General features: G+C 46.7%; 1 protein-coding gene across 2 annotated transcripts in view; it reads left to right on the top strand.

The window, feature by feature from the left end:
* Positions 1 to 7,613: 7,613 nt before the first annotated feature.
* Positions 7,614 to 16,579, top strand: part of LOC138472969 (heparan sulfate glucosamine 3-O-sulfotransferase 1-like) — a 1,058,871-nt gene continuing 1,049,905 nt past the window's right edge. For both annotated transcript variants that reach the window (XM_069611399.1, XM_069611398.1), the window contains exon 1: positions 7,614 to 7,751. The gene's annotated coding sequence lies outside the window, so the exon portion shown is untranslated. The remainder of the gene's footprint in view (positions 7,752 to 16,579) is intronic.

Raw genomic sequence — 16,579 nt, forward strand, 5'->3', positions numbered from 1 at the left:
TGCACCTCACTCAGAAAATGTCTGTAGATACTATGGATGACATGCGCCTCCTCTGGAGTAATGGCTTGCAATGAACAGTCCGGGAATAAGGCACGGTGTCCAGTTAAAGTACCAAATTCAAAAGGATCGAATGCCAAAGGTGAGAGTCAATTTGACCTAAAACAAAAGGGTAGAATTTTTTTTTTTTAATTTTTTTTTGTTTTTGGGGTTTCCGTTTTGGAAAAAAAAGTGCTTTTTACCACAAAAAAGGGTGTTTGGGGGGAAACCTCCCCCCAAAAATAAAAAATTCGACCCTTTGGTTTTCGGTCCATTTGATTCGCCCCTTTGGTCATTCGATCCTTTGCATTCAAAACTTTGACCTAGAACCATAAGGCACGATTGCCCTTCTTCCTTGAACCATGGTCAGGAAGAAGGAAGAGGGATTGCGGAGCAAGCATGGCAAGGGGCTGCAAGGAAGGATGGGCGTTTCTGGAGTGGCGATGACCAGTCAATAGGTTTGTTGTGCTGTGGATGAAGCTACGATGGATGATGCTGTCAGTGGGATAGGTAGTGCCCAGAGGGGTGTTCACTGTCAGATGTAGTGGGCAGGGTATTGATGAGAGGATTGGAGGTACTTGGTTAATTGATAAAGTGGTACACAGTGCTGAAGTCAAAGATCAATTGCACTGATATCAAAGGATACTGTGAAGATGGGGCACAAATAATGGAATTCAGGAGTCATGGTCGTGGGCTCTTCAGGATGGGGTTATTCCTCAATGTTATGTTGTAAGTGTATTTCAGCCGTGCTATCATGACCTTTTTGTGCTGCCCTCATTATTTGGTGCATATTGTTCCTTAAGAGGTACAAATGTCACTTCTTGGTGCATAGTTTTGAGTAAATTGTCTGCACCCATGAGCACATGCTACACAGACCGCCCAAAACATGATGGACTTATTTTGTAGGCCACAAAGGTCCTTCTCAATATGAGTGTCATTCCTGCACTTGCTGAACTACAGAAGCATCATTAAGATCGCAGACAGCGTCATATGGCCAATGACCTTTCTCTTACTTAATGGTGTCATTCAGGGGCACACTTCATTCAAGAAAAAGTCTTGCCCTGGTAGAATGGTTGCCATTCAAGGAAACAAATATACAGAATATTATTGTGATGGAACCTCAGAAATGGGAAGAACACAACAGACAGTATCGTTGAAGCCATATAGTGTGGGAATGGGTTATAGAATTGGTTCTGGCAGCAATGTGAAAGTAGCTCTTAGCCACAAATGGCATGTTGTTCCTTTTGTGAAGGCTTCTTTTTGTGTAGTATCCAAGAGGAGTTTTTTTAATTTTAAGGAGTATCCGTTCAGTAACATTAGTCAAAACAATTAACTGCAAAGTGAAGTAACTTTGGCCAAAAAATAGACACATTTTGACCGGAAATACTGGTCCACATCAGAATGTTGGGCCAGTACTTTGGGCATTGCCCTATGGGACAGTCCATGCCTGTACCTGTACCGAATCAAACCTTTCCATTGCCAATAGATAGCGAATGAGTCACTTGTAGTAGGACGAGCTGTTAGGGAATCTTCTACGGGAAATAAAAAAGAAATGCATGATTGTATCCCCAGGCAGCATCACAACCTTCCAAGGCAAAAAGTGAAAAATTGAACATTAAGCAGTTTCCAATGGGTGAAGAGATAGGAAAGAGACACGCCCTGTTATATAGTCAAGTGCCACAATTTAGCAATTTAGCAAGGGCAATAAAGATGACCTTACTCTACATGGAGCTGCTCAGATGTTCTTGTCCTTCTGGGTCCCTTTCTGCTTGGCATTCTTCTGATGGCTCAGGTTCTCCCATATCATGGAAGGCAACTGACATTCCAGAGGTTGTCTATCAGAGAAGGCCAGCTTTTGTAGAATCATAATCCACGGCTTGTTGCAGAACCTGCTGGTCTTCATTTAGAAATGTTTTTAACATTGAGGAACTTTTTTGAGATATCATAGGCCTGTACCTTCGCAACCAAATCGGGGTTACTTGGTGATTATTACGGTATTACCCAAATTGTTCATTTACAATTGTTCGAATGAACAATTGACCGAATTTAAAGGGTCACAATTGACCTTTTCACAATTGACCGTATATATATATATATATATAAACATATATATATATATATATATCTGTTTGGTAATATATATTTATTTATATATATAGGGGTTTTGGGGGGTTTGGCGTTAGGTGGGGGTTGTGGGGGGTTTCCCCCCCACATATATTTTACAGTTGACCTTCACAATTCGGTCAATTGTGAAAAGGTCAATTGTAATTCGAACAGTTGTAAAACGAACAATTCGTAAACAACCATTATTAGCCTTTTTATGGTTTTTGTCTTTTGTGGTTGGTTCTTCGTTGCATGAGTGTAGGTCACTACGCAGACACTGAGTTCATCTACTCCGTTTATAAACTGTAGGAAAAGTTGCATCCAAAAGTTCTGTTGTATTTGGTAAAGTTTTTTATTTTGAATTTTCCAGGAAACTCGACGCGAGCATCAGAATTTTCAGGTGGGATTGAGCCCAAGACTAAAAGTGCTTCATTTACAACAAGAACATTATGCTTTGTGTGAACCGTAATGACACATTAAAGGCCCGGATTTGAAAAAGGTGCTGGTTGTACGCCGAAACACGTGTCATCCAAGAGGGGCTGAAAATTCAAAATAAAAAACGTTATCAAATACAACAGAACTTTTGGATTTGTCATTCATAGCAAAAGGAAATACACCAGTAATTTATCTTGGCGCAAATAAGTGCAGGCAAAGTTGCAACTTTTCCTTCATTTAGAAAATGGTCCCATTAGATTATATCAAGTCTTAGCAAATATTATGTTCATAATTAAACCAGCAGCACAGTTGGACTTGACAATCTAACCCTCGGTTTTTAAGCACTGCAAATGACACACATTCTATCATGCAAATGCCATACTTTTTATCTGCCACAATGCTATGGGAGGGGGTCACTTTGAGGGCGTTGATCACACTCCGTAGGGAAGGCGTTGTTCTGCCAAGTTGGCACTGATGGACCAAAAACCGCAGTCCTCAGAGAGCGGACGTAAATGGGTGGTGGAGGGAAGGGCAGCTCCAGCTGAAAATACATTTTGTAGAAGCTGGTCCTGTGGCCAGGATGTGGGTTCATCAATAATTGCAGATTATTTCTGTGTACAGTGTGGGCTGCTGTTCCTACCAACTGTGCAAGTTATACGTGGTACTGTAGGAGCTGCATTCTAAAATACAAATCATGTCAGCTTGCACACTTCATTGGCCTTGGTGTGGTATTGCAATACAGTATATTTACTATGCTCTCTAAACTTTCATGTTAGGGAGAGGCGCCCTGCAATCTACTGGGGCATGTGACGAGTGTAGCGCATGCCAGCATGCCTCAGGAATCCTGGGAGATGCAGATATACCTCGAAAGTGAAAAAAGAAGTGCAGCTTGCGACGCTTAACTGCAGCACTTGCCCAATATGCGATCCTGATCCCACAGACTGCCTGTACCCCCCACTGACACCAGGGCATTGGAACACGCATGGCCAGTAGTCCTGCTCTAGGATTGTGTGGTCCCCTTTCTCTTGTTTTCTATTGACTGTGCAGTAGGTATTCCAAGTGAACAGTATGTTAATAATGATCTATCTGGTACCAATCAATACGCATTTTTTTATGCTTAGGTTTAATCGCTGGACAACAGCTACAAAGGTGGCCGAAGAAGCTAAGTAACCGGTTTGAACCTCTACAGACGCACGACTAACTCTACACCAGAGAACACGCTAAACGTATTACCTTAACACAGAGTGGGCTTCCTCCCTTGGCAACTGGATCTGAAAAACGCTGACAGTAATGGTACTGAGATGTATATACATAATTACAGTACTTAGAAGGAGGGATCCTTTCTGAATTGCGATAGAAAACAGCGATATTGTTATTATATAAGCTTTGCAGTCTGGTTGGATGCATGTTGCAGGGTTGTGTTTGTTTCACTCGCTTTATGCATTTAGCACCCTTTATATTGCACTTTGAAACCGTATTTCTCATTGAATAAGCGCCAAACAAGCAAACAATTAAATAAACAAATAACTATTACAACGATGAAACAGGTAACTCGTTGTGATGTCCTATTGGCTAGTAATAGACCGCGTATAACAACTGCCTGTAATAGACATGTGGAGCGAGGCACTTAGCTTCTGCTCTCTCGGTGTCATTTATGTGGAGGCAGCAGCGGCACAGGACATCGGAGCTGTCAAGTGTTGCCTGGGGGGAAATCATGTCACAGCGAGGTGTGGGGATGAACGAGGCCTTTCTAGGTGGATAACAGTGGAGGATACTTGCGCAGAAGCATGTCTACTTTGGATGATATGATGACGTGTTGCTTTAAATGCCAATGTCTGATAAATAGGCTACTAAGAAGATGTTAATAAAATGCGCTGTTGTTAGAAAATCTGTATACTGTTAGTTTTGATGCATTGAATATAGTTTTCGCTTTACATTCCGAATTTTACAAAATATACATTAGTTAACATTGTGTGGGCGAGAACATTTCATATGAATGCCTTTACGATAAGAGGCAAGTCTCGCTCGCTTCATTGACCTGTAATTGTCACACTGTTAAATAATGCATTGTGACTCGGGCATATTATGATCCGAATTGATAAAAGGCTTACATGGCTTCATTTTAAATATACTGTACATGGCAATCAATACTCTCCCTGGAGGGCAGCAAAGGCAGAGCACGCCGTTGCCAGTATCAACAGACCTAATGCATTTCACTGTAAATCGCCATCTGATACGAGTGTGTTTATTTGGATTGCTTACTGTTACACAATATCAATATTTAAAACATGACATGTACCGTAGCTGACAAGGGCGATCAGCATTTGTAACCTCATTGCTGAATGCACTAAACGTGGCCTTGCAATGGATAACCGGGGCTGCCTGAAAGAAAGAACGATATGCTTAGAACACACCGAGACTAAGCGCAGCAGTCAGACTCAAGCTGTCTTCTGAGAAGAAATGCTCACGATATCTGACACGAAGAGAAAACATACAGGGAGGGGAATGAAACAAGGAGCGTTGTGCGCTGGCCAATCATAGGCTGAGGCCTTTGGGCGCACCAATCAGGAGCTGGCTTACATCGCCCCGAGATGAGCCGTTTGTTTTTTCTCCAGTTTGATTCATCCCGCTCGCATGTGGGATGGCATTCTGCTAGCGGCAGGCAGGTCACACTTCGCAGCAGCAGCCTCTCGCGGAGCGCTGCTTCTTCCTCGCAGAGATGAAGGCATGCAAATATTAATTCACAATAAAAGGAGGACCCCCGGTGTCAGACGCTGCTTGGCGTGACCTACTTATTTTTTTTATGTTTTCCTGTTTCTTCACTCCTGGTCCTTAGCTCGGCAATGGGGCGGTTTCATTAATAGCGACGTGGCTGCTGTTAGTGCGTTTAGCTGGAGCAGGCTGCAGGATGCCAGCTTGAAACTATACCAAGCTGGTGTGACAGTGAGGGTAGAGGGGGTGTTTCTGGATGCGTTGAAGCTGCCGCTGCGGGATTCTGGACCTCCAGTGATGGAGACAGGGGCTCTTCCTGAATTGTCTAAAGCTGCAGTTCGATCACACGGGAGTGGTAGTGAGGGGGTGCTCGTGGAACTTGTGAAGCTGCAGCTTTGATTAACTGGAGTGATAGAGAGGGGCAGATGGGGTGCTCCTGCATCCAGCGAAACCCGGACACACAGGAGTGATAGTGAGGGGCATAAGGGGCGCTCCTGCATCGGACCAAGTTGCAGCACAGACACATTGGAGTAGACGCAAGAGTGGTGCTCCTGCATCGGACCAAGCTGCAGCACAGACACACTGGAGTAGCAGCAAGAGTGGTGCTCCTGCATCGGACCAAGCTGCAGCACAGACACACTGGAGTAGCAGCAAGAGGGGTGCTCCTGCATCCGACCAAGCTGCAACACAGGTACACTGGAGTAGGAGCAAGAGGGGTGCTCCTGCATCGGACCAAGCTGCAGCACAGGCACACCGGAGTAGCAGCAAGAGGGGTGCTCCTGCATGGACCAAGCTGCAACACAGGTACACCGGAGTAGCAGCAAGAGGGGTGCTCCTGCATCGGACCAAGCTGCAGCACAGGCACACTGGAGTAGCAGCAAGAGGGGTGCTCCTGCATCGGACCAAGCTGCAGCACAGACACACTGGAGTAGCAACAAGAGGTGTGCTCCTGCACCGGACCAAGCTGCAGCACAGGTACACTGGAGTAGGAGCAAGAGGGGTGCTCCTGCATTGGACCAAGCTGCAGCACAGGCACACTGGAGTAGGAGCAAGAGGGGGGCTCCTGCATCAGACCAAGCTGCAGCACAGGCACACCGTAGTAGCAGCAAGAGGGGTGCTCCTGCACTGGACCAAGCTGCAGCACAGGCACACTGTAGTGGGAGCAAGAGGGGGGCTCCTGCATCAGACCAAGCTGCAGCACAGGCACACCGTAGTAGCAGCAAGAGGGGTGCTCCTACATCGGACCAAGCTGCAGCACAGACACACCGGAGTAGCAGCAAGAGGGGTGCTTCTGCATCGGACCAAGCTGCAACACAGACACACTGGAGTAGCAGCAAGAGGGGTGCTCCTGCATCCGACCAAGGTGCAACACAGACACACTGGAGTAGCAGCAAGAGGGGTGCTCCTACATCCGATCAAGCTGAAGCACAGGGACACAGGAGGAGAATCAAGAGGGGTGCTCCTGCATCGGACCCAGCTGCCACAAAAACACTCTGGAGTAGCCGCAAGAGGGGTGCTCCTGCGTCAGCCAAGCTGCAGCACAGGCACACTGGAGTAGCAGCAAGACGGGTGCTCCTGCGTCGGCCAAACTGCAGCAGAGGCACACTGGAGTAGCCGCAAGAGGGGTGCTCCTGCATTGGACCAAGCTGCAGCACAGACACACTGGAGTAGCAGCAAGAGGGGTGCTCCTGCGTCGGCCAAGCGGCAGCACAGGCACAATGGAGTAGCAGCAAGAGGGGTGCTCCTGCATCCGACCAAGTTGCAACACAGACACACTGGAGTTGCAGCAAGAGGGGTGCTCTGACATCCGACCAAGTTGCAGCACAAGGACACTGGAGGAGAATCAAGAGGGGTGCTCCTGCGTCAGCCAAGCTGCAGCACAGGTACACTGGAGTAGCAGCAAGAAGGGTGCTCCTGCGTCGGCCAAGCTGCAGCACAGACACACTGGTGTAGCAGCAAGAGGGGTGCTCCTGCGTCGGCCAAGCTGCAGCACAGGCACACTGGAGTAGCCGCAAGAGGGGTGCTCCTGCATTGGACCAAGCTGCAACACAGGCACACTGGAGTAGTCGCAAGAGGGGTGCTCCTGCATTGGACCAAGCTGCAGCATGGACACACTGGAGTAGCCGCAAGAGGGGTGCTCCTGCGTCGGCCAAGCTGCAGCACAGACACCCTGGTGTAGCAGCAAGAGGGGTGCTCCTGCGTCGGCCAAGCTGCAGCACAGGCACACTGGAGTAGCCGCAAGAGGGGTGCTCCTGCATTGGACTAAGCTGCAGCACAGGCACACTGGAATAGAAGCAAGAGGGGTGCTCCTGCATTGGACCAAGCTGCAGCACGGACACACTGGAGTAGCCGCAGGAGGGGTGCTCCTGCATTTTTGAACTCCATTCGAGTGCACTTCTTTCGCGCATTCACGGACATCCTTTCTGAACACAGAGGCACAGTCCCACTCCATGGATCCGCCAGAGGTAAAATCGTTGCCTTCAAATAAATCCCTGACCGAAAACGGTGTATTTTGTATTATGCGATCTTTGTCGAGCGCAATACAGCATAGGGAACTGGGCATAGTGCATGACTTACTCGATTGATTCAGTTTTTTTGTTTTTTTTTCCTGGGCAAAGGGTGTTCTGTTTGTAATATGTGAAATGCAGACAAGTTGGGACACCATACATTGCGCTTTAAAGTTTAAGTGTTACTACAGCAACGGACTTTATTTCTGAAGTTCTCAATCGACTATGATTTGAAACGTTGTCATTATGCGGGCATGCATTATATACCACTGTATGATAAACCCTCTGTGCACATTGGCGGAGGTGCATGAGAGTTCAGCAGACAGTGGGAACATATTTGCACATCAGAGAGCCACTTGGGAAAAGCATGTCCCAATTCAGACTTCTCAGTTAGGAGTACACTTATTGACGGCTACAAAAACAATGAGGCACTACATGGCATTCGACTCATTCGTCGTACACCAGGCATGATGCCCTGCTATTCCGTATCGGCATTTGGAATGCACTTCATCAAAACTTTGGCATTTTTATTACTGAAAGGTTTTTGATTTGTGTCCATTCAAGTGACTGCATTGCCCTTGATATCCATATTATTTAGTTATATATAAAGGAATTCTTAATACAGGCTGACCCTCCTGTGGACTTTTGGTGGACAAGCTGTTTACAAATCCTACAATTTCATCCAAATGAAGTGCCTGAATCCTTCGAAGCAGGAGCTCGTGCTGTGGTTAGCACACCTGTCATTCTACATCTTTTAGAATCCACATACCACATCCCACTCCTCTTTCTGCTGGTGTCCCACAGGGATCTGTCCTTGTCCCACTCCTCTTCACACTCTACAACACCGCCCTGGGCAAGCTCACTTCCCCCTTCTGTTTGCACAGCCACCTCTATGGCAATGGCACCCAGATGTGTTTCTCCTTTGCATCCATCCCCCGCAACCTCCCACGAGGAAATTATATGTCTTCCCACCTCCACAGCTAATCCCACTTGCCCATCACCCAAATCCTTTGCAGCACACATATTCACTCCATCAATCAAGGCTCACATCCTTGGTGTTCTCATTGATAGCGACCTTAAACTCCAACAGTTCATTACAACTACTGCCACTTCTGAGAGATGCAGTCGCCTCAACATTAGAAAAAATGCCTCCACCTCACCACCCACTCTGCAAAAAAATGCTAATCTACACCTTTATGCTCAGCAAAACCAATAACTGCTCAAGCCTACTCCTTGGTCTCCCCCACTACTCCTTCCCTTCCCTTAACAAAGTCCTCTACAACATACGCAAATCCTCCCCCAGTTCTATGCACTGCCACAATGCCGGTTGGCTCTTGGTGAAAAATCACATTAACCTTGAATTCCTTTTCCTTATAATCCAAACCATCCGCCTCTTACCACTCCACCTTGCGTAACCACATCTCCCCTCCCATGCTACGTTCTTTCTCCCCCACCCCTCTTGTATCTAATCCTGCCTACTCTCTCCTTACTTTCCCCACTCCACTGGAATGCATTCCTCCCACATATCACAACTATCCAATCTCTTGACTGCCTCAAGAACACACATAAGCTCCACCTTCTGATCCTCAAGTACAGTGAAGAAGTGAGGCAAGGGCAACCCAGAGGAGCAAATTCTCTACACCATGGTCAATTGGCATTTCTTCAAAACAATGTCACCCCTTCCACAAACACTGATAACTGCAGGATGTTGACATCCGAGAAAATGCAAATCCACTGACAGCCGAATACCAGCACACGTGCAGCCAGTTTAGCATCAATTTAACAAGGAATTTACAGAAACTGCAACGTTAAAGCTATGTCTGACAAAGTTCTATTGTAGTAGTTATTGATTTATTTATGGAAAGTCGAGGTGCTACTGCCACCAGATATTATATACTTACGAAACAATACAGGGGAAAGAGGTACTCCCAGCTTTGGGTGCCTTTGCAATAGATCAAGGGCCAAATTCATAGAAAAAGCACCACATCCCCACAAACTACTTAGTGGCATAAAACACATTGGGCCTCATTCCGAGTACGGCGCTAACCAATGGCGCTATTAACGCCTTGGTTGACGCCGTACCCGGATCGGCAGCGCCTTGGTGGATGGCGGAATTACCGCCCCATTCCAAGGTTGGCGGGGCGGTAATTCCCCAATCCCCATTTACCCTTCCCCATTCCCATTCTTGCCCCATAGGGCATAATGGGAGTGGGGAAGGCGTTAATTACGCCACCGTAAATTACGGTGGCGTAATTAACATCAAGGTCCCTTAGCGCCATGGTTTTTAACACCTGCTAAAAGCAGGTGTTAAAACCTCCATGGCGCAAAGGGAACTCGGAGTATGGCGGTAAGGGATTACCGCCACCGCTCTCGTTAGCGGTGGCCGCTATCCCTTACCGCCATACTCGGAATGAGGCCCATTGTGCCTACTTGCACATGAGAAAATGCGCTGTCTGCAATTTCATGGATTCTAAAGTGCAAAGTAACCTGCAGTGCAAACGACGAGGTGCGCACAGAATGTCCACAACACTCCCCACAATAACAAAAACTAGCACCAACAAACAACCTTTGCGTCTGACTTTGCACCAGCATCCAGCACCCTGGAAAAAATGTAATTAAAAGAAATTAAAAGAACCAACACCCGTAACTCAGGGCAGAACCACAGCGAAACTGTGAACCATCACTGTAACTCAAGTCAACGCCCTGGCAAAACTACGAACAGCCAACAGTAACTCAAGGCATTACCCTGGCAAAACTGCAGACCATCCCCCATAACTCAATGCAGCACCCACACTACATACCGTCACCAACTAAGTTCAAGTAGCACCCAAACTATGTACCATCCCCCCTAGTTTCAAACAGCATCTGGCGAGAATGCGGCCCATCACCACTAAGTCATAGCAGCCTCCTCAAGTCCTTACACCTCCCACTACCCCCACTCACCTTGGCCCACTACCCCAGACTGCCCCCTCAAGTGCTCACACCCCCCACCACCCGACTCACATCCACACACCAAACCCAGGCTGCCTCCTCAAGTGCACCCACCACCCTCACTCACCTTGGAACATTATCCCAGGCTGCCCCTGCTAGTCCTCCCTCCTCCCATCACCCCCATGCATCTCTGCTACCCACCCCAGACTGCTCCCTCAAGTGCTCACACCTCCCACCACCCCCTTTACCTCCACCACTCACTCCACACTGCCCCCTCAAGTGCTCACACCTCCCACCACCCCACTCACATCCACACACCAAACCCAGGCTGCCTCCTCAAGTGCTCCCACCACCCCCGCTCACCTTGGAACACTATCCCAGGCTGCCTCTGCTAGTCCTCCCTCCTCCCACCACCCCCATGCATCTCTGCTACCCACACCAGACTGCTACCTCAAGTGCTCACACCTCCCACCACCCACACTTACCTTGGCTCACTACCCCAGGCTGCCCCCGCTAGTCTCCCTCCTCCCACCACCCCCACTCACCTCTGCACCCACCCCAGGCTGCACCCTCAAGTGCTCCTGCCTCCCAACACCTCCACTCACCATAGCCCACTACACCAGGCTGCCCTTGCATATTTGCACCCCTACCAGTCCAATATTGAACAACATACCTCAACTCCTCCAGCTTGCCTCAAACATGAAGTACACCTGCCACATTTCCAACTGCAATATGGACAACTGTGAGCATTGCTGTTAAATCCATGTCTGTAGCTCCCTACAGCACTCCCTGGTGCACCACACTCAAGTTGCACATCAACAGGACAGCATAAAGTAGCACCAGCTACACTTTAACCACTCCATGTACACTTGACATAGTAAACAATGGAATGCATTTTTGCGTATAATTGTGCCTATGTGCCATTGCAATGACATCAACGCGCTGTAGGTAAATGCCCATGTAGCACCTAAGCCGAGATATCGGAGATTGTTGTGAGTAATTTTGAATCCATGTGTGCATTGCAGCCTGCAGAAAGGAAGGAAGGAAGGAAGGAAGGTAGGTAGGTAGGCAGAGGTGGCAAAGTCCCTGCAAGTGACACAAGTAGAACAGGCTTGTGGGTAGGTGATGTGAAGGCTGTCAGAGAGCGTGCGAGGCAAGGAGACGGATAACGTGTACAGCCAGACAGATTAATCAACATGTGAATATGCAGCACTTGAGTGGAAAATGTGCAGCACAATAAGAGAGAAGGTAGTGGGTGACTGCAGGTGTGTGTGGGTGTGTGGCCATGCTTTAGGAGGGATGCAGCTACTGAATATCGAGCGCACAAATGAAGAGTGTAGCCCACACATCCACAGTGAGGCTCCAACCGAGTCATAAAACAAAAGCATTTGGATAACATTGAAAAAGTGATTTTGCACATGGGCAAAGAGACTGTGAGAAGTCTGGTATCTAGATTCATAAACTTGTATTAAAAATATTGACACTACAATAATAAAATATGGGGAAGGGTAAAAATGTCCAAGGATGAAATTAAGATAAAAGTCCAACATGAAACCTAACACTATAACTATATTTACTGGCAGCGGGCTCAAATGTCTTGCAATGCTCCCACCAGGGCAGAGTCACTCGCATCATCCTCTGTCCGAAGGTGGGCTACTGATCTTGCCTGGAGGGCTTCCAGGCCCTCAACCATACACCTCTCCTCCACCTCGGCATCCCTGCAAGCATCCTCCAGGATTGCTGCCCACCTCCTTGCCGCCTCTCTTTCACCTTGGCACTGGTCATGATGCTGTTCGCCTCCCTCACCTGCTGCCTCTTCACCATCAGCTGCCTTTTTGTGCTTGACTGGGTATGTAATTTATTTACGTGGTGCGTTCCTCAACACATCCTCGTTATTCCTCGTTCTTCCTCATTTTGCACACGGGATTGGGAATATGCATTTTCTGCACCCTATTTGTTTCTTTGCACTGGCCCTTCCTACACTTTGCGCAGTGTATCGCGTAAAGCGTTCATCACCACGCAACGTAGGAAAGTACCCACGCAAAATGAGTGCAGACAAACGCAAAGTCCGATCCATTAATTGGCAACATGAGTTTTGCGTGGCAGAAAGTGCACTTTTTCACTTTGCGGTACGCAAACCTTTCTATGAATCGGACACCAAGCGTGGGGGGTTCCGTTAAAAAAAAGTTCCCAATTTTCAACTCATTGTCAATGACTTGGTGCTTATAAAAATGGTTCCAAAATATTCACCTTGAGTTGTTGCAGCTGCATATATTCCTCAGATGATACACGTATAGGGGGAAGTGGTAGTACATTTCGGTAGTTATGTTATGCTATCTTATGTTATTGAATTTGTATTGCGCAACTAGATACCCAAAGACTTAAGGGCACTGAAGCATAAACAACCATTAACTTACAATACACAACATAGATAGGAAAACAAAATAACCAGACAACAGAGTCCCGAAAGGGTCAGATTGTAGAGGCGAGATCAGGAGTTAGGAGAAAAGGGCAGTTTTCAACCCTTTCTTAAAGACTTCAGTTGATGTAGTGACTCTTAGCGAGGGAGTGAGAGAATTCCAAGTCTGAGGCGCAACAGATACACAGGGGCATCCCTGGACTTCTTGGGTTTAAGAAGAGGAACCGTGAGAAAATTCGACTCTTCAGATCTAAATGTTCTGACATTTGTCTTGAGAATAATGAGTTCCTTCAAATAGGCAGGCATAGTTCCATTGTGGTGGTAGGTGCTTAATATGAGCCCTACAGCCACATGAAACAGACAAAACGAAATAGCCTTTTTTTAAACTTGCAATGTTATTTCACGTTGAGAGCATGCATCTCTTTTACTGGGGTGTAAAGCAGTAACTGCTATGGTCTTCAAAGTTTTAATATGCTGCATTAGGCACCTACCTATGTGACTTTCCCTTGCGATGCAACTGTACAATGATATATCTTCTGATACGTTGCATGTACACATTTCCTTTGAATGTGCAAGACACTGGTTCTACACATGTTTTAGTAAATGAGCCTGGTCCTTGTCGAATGCATAAGACACTGGGCTCAGGAAGTAAAGCTTTGACAATATCATGGTGCCAATCCTGACATGTGAGAATAACACTGTCATGCCGGGGCATACCATGGCATCATTGGTTTGGCGTCCTGTGAGATATACAAGTCTAGATACCCCCAGGACAGTGGTGTTCTGACTGTACAGCTGGCCCCTGAGTGGGGGGCAGAGGATGTCCAGTGGGTTGTGGAGGGGGGAGTGGTACAAAGTTAATAGAAAATATACATACTTCTACTATTTGGTGGGGTTCAGCAACATTGTTCTTACTGAGGGCGTGGAGGGTGTCCCTGCATAAGAAAACTTGGAAACCACTTCCCCTACCACCCATGTTTTAACAGAAATCCGAATAACCGAATGTACGTTTTGTGACAAGCAAGCCACCTTCACACATAGGAATGTGAAAACAGAGCTGGGGCTGTTTATGCACACTCTGTGGATTGCTAGATTGCAGTTTTAAGATGGTTCTGTTGGAGGTTGGGTGCAGCAGCATTTGACAAACAACCACCCTCGAGATAAGGCATGTTTTGTGAGGAATGTGTGGGTTGGACTAAGAAAAAGCTTTAAGATGGAAAGAGATACATTTTTTCAGGCACCTGTAAATGCCAGTAAATGTTCAAGATTAAAAGAATTAGAGGTCTATTCCAAAGGGAAGTACCAGACACTGAAATAGAGTGGCCACCAAGTCTACTGAGGTATTTTAATCAGCCTATGTGTAAACAAACGTAGTGGCCGGGAAGGAGTATGGATCTGAAATGTGTCCTTATGGAGTCATTGCTATGACTGGCACTGGAAATAATGCAAGGGATATTACATTTGATTCTTTCACAAATGGAAAGCCATTGCAGTGAAGCTAGCCCTGGTTTACAGTAGGTGTGATAGGAAACACCTGTGACGAGATATGCAAGTGAAGGTTAATTGTTTACAGGTAGTGTAGAAGAAAATCTGGCAATCCCAAACAGAGGAAATTGTCATAATCAAGGTGGGAAGAGACCAAGGCAGAGACTGCAGTGATTCCGAGGACACAAAGGAGGTGAGAAAGCATTTTTCAAACTAATTTAACATAATAAATGTAGCTGCTGGCTACTGCTCCTATGTGGGGTCCTATAGAGAGGTCCTCATCTAACTTAAAGTCTCAATTGCGCCCAGTGGAGACAGGACTGGGTAATACATTCAATCACAAAGGCTAGCACTGAGTGGCTTAAGTGCATTTGATAGCTAGATATTGATTGTATTGGGGTGATGTGAAGATCTCGGTTTCTCCGTAGTTGCAAAGAGACCACTTACCCAGAATAACCGTTGCACACCCTGACTGTAAACTATGGCTTGATTAGTGTTTTTAAGGGATAAATATTGTCATATTGTCAGTAGAAATTTTCCATCACATTGCTCTACACTGGCATAATATAATCAATCCATTGAGGAGTTTAGACTTGATTATGCTAACAGCAAGTGACAATAGCACCCTGTGGAGAAGCGCTGAGCAACCCCATTGGTTGGAACGCAGGCTTGATTAGCTGACATGGGCCTGTTGATATTTTGCTAGCGGCACCTCTCACCAGTCCACCATGTTTTTTATCACCTGCTCATCTCCCTCCCCTGTTGCTCCCAGGCCTCACAAGCCATAAGCTGCCATCCCCTCCACCTTCTCCTCCCTCACACCACTTGCCTGTTCCCGCTTCTCAGTCCCCAACTCCCCCTTGGTACAGAGATAACCATCAGTAGCAGAGTCTTACACCCTTTTCTTCACTACGCCATCCTTTTTTGTATTTTTCTTATAAGGGAACTTAGCTAGCCCTTTTGGCTCGGACCCTTTTCCCTTTTTTAAATAGAGAAGGAGCCCTGGAGTACTACGAGATGTAAGTGCCTTGACAGGCTGGCTGGCTGATATCCGCCAAGTACACCACTGCTTTCTCAGCAGTTAATGATACAATACACACCCAGTTTCAGTAAATGGACATTACACGTCGGTGTTTGGGAAGCAGGATCATGGTCTGCTTACATGCACAATTATTGTATAGTGGTGGTTTCTTTTTGAGGATTATTTATGTAGCCGGGTTAAATCTGCATAATACAGGTCATGGATCTTTAGGGAAGAGAGTAACAGTATACCTCCGCTTCTGGAACCTCTCTATGTGAGTATAAGTCTACTAATTTGTTGGGCATTCCAAATAATTTCTAGGTGCTTCATTAGCTTTTGTAGCTCCACCAATTCGGTTGCTCCACACAGAAAGTACTATCTGTCTGAACACCAACTCCCAAGCATCTTCACATCTGTGCTTCCTGCATGGTTGCTATGGTGTTTTGATGGGGTTTCAAAAAGCCTTGCACTCCACAGGTGCAGTGTGTTGGCTCCCCCAGAGGGGTGGCGGGGGCTGACTCTGCTGCTCTTGTGCAGTGCTCAGAAAACCTTTTGTGCCCTGCCCATGTGACAACTTTGATGAGTGTGACATCTGATGTGGTGACCACGCATGCAACGTTACAGCTGCCTCTCCTACATCACCACACAGGAATGCAACTATGCATGACTGAAAGTGATGTGAAGGAAAGTGGTACGATTGAAAATCCTAAAATTCCCTGTATTTGTAATCAAACGGGTCCAACAAAGTGATACAGCACACAACTAGAGGAGGATATGAGGACCTACACCATGAGGGCAGCGGTGCAGTTCTGGATGAGGCCAACGTATATTAGACGTCCTTATGGCCATCACAATGACTTCCAGGATATTGTCATACCTAGTTAATACTAACATCCCCTTCCAGTAATATTTGTGTGCCTTGTTAAAGGA

This window comes from Ambystoma mexicanum, chromosome 8 (assembly GCF_040938575.1).
Source record: "Ambystoma mexicanum isolate Mex_15411 chromosome 8, UKY_AmexF1_1, whole genome shotgun sequence".
NCBI classification, from domain to species: domain Eukaryota; kingdom Metazoa; phylum Chordata; class Amphibia; order Caudata; family Ambystomatidae; genus Ambystoma; species Ambystoma mexicanum.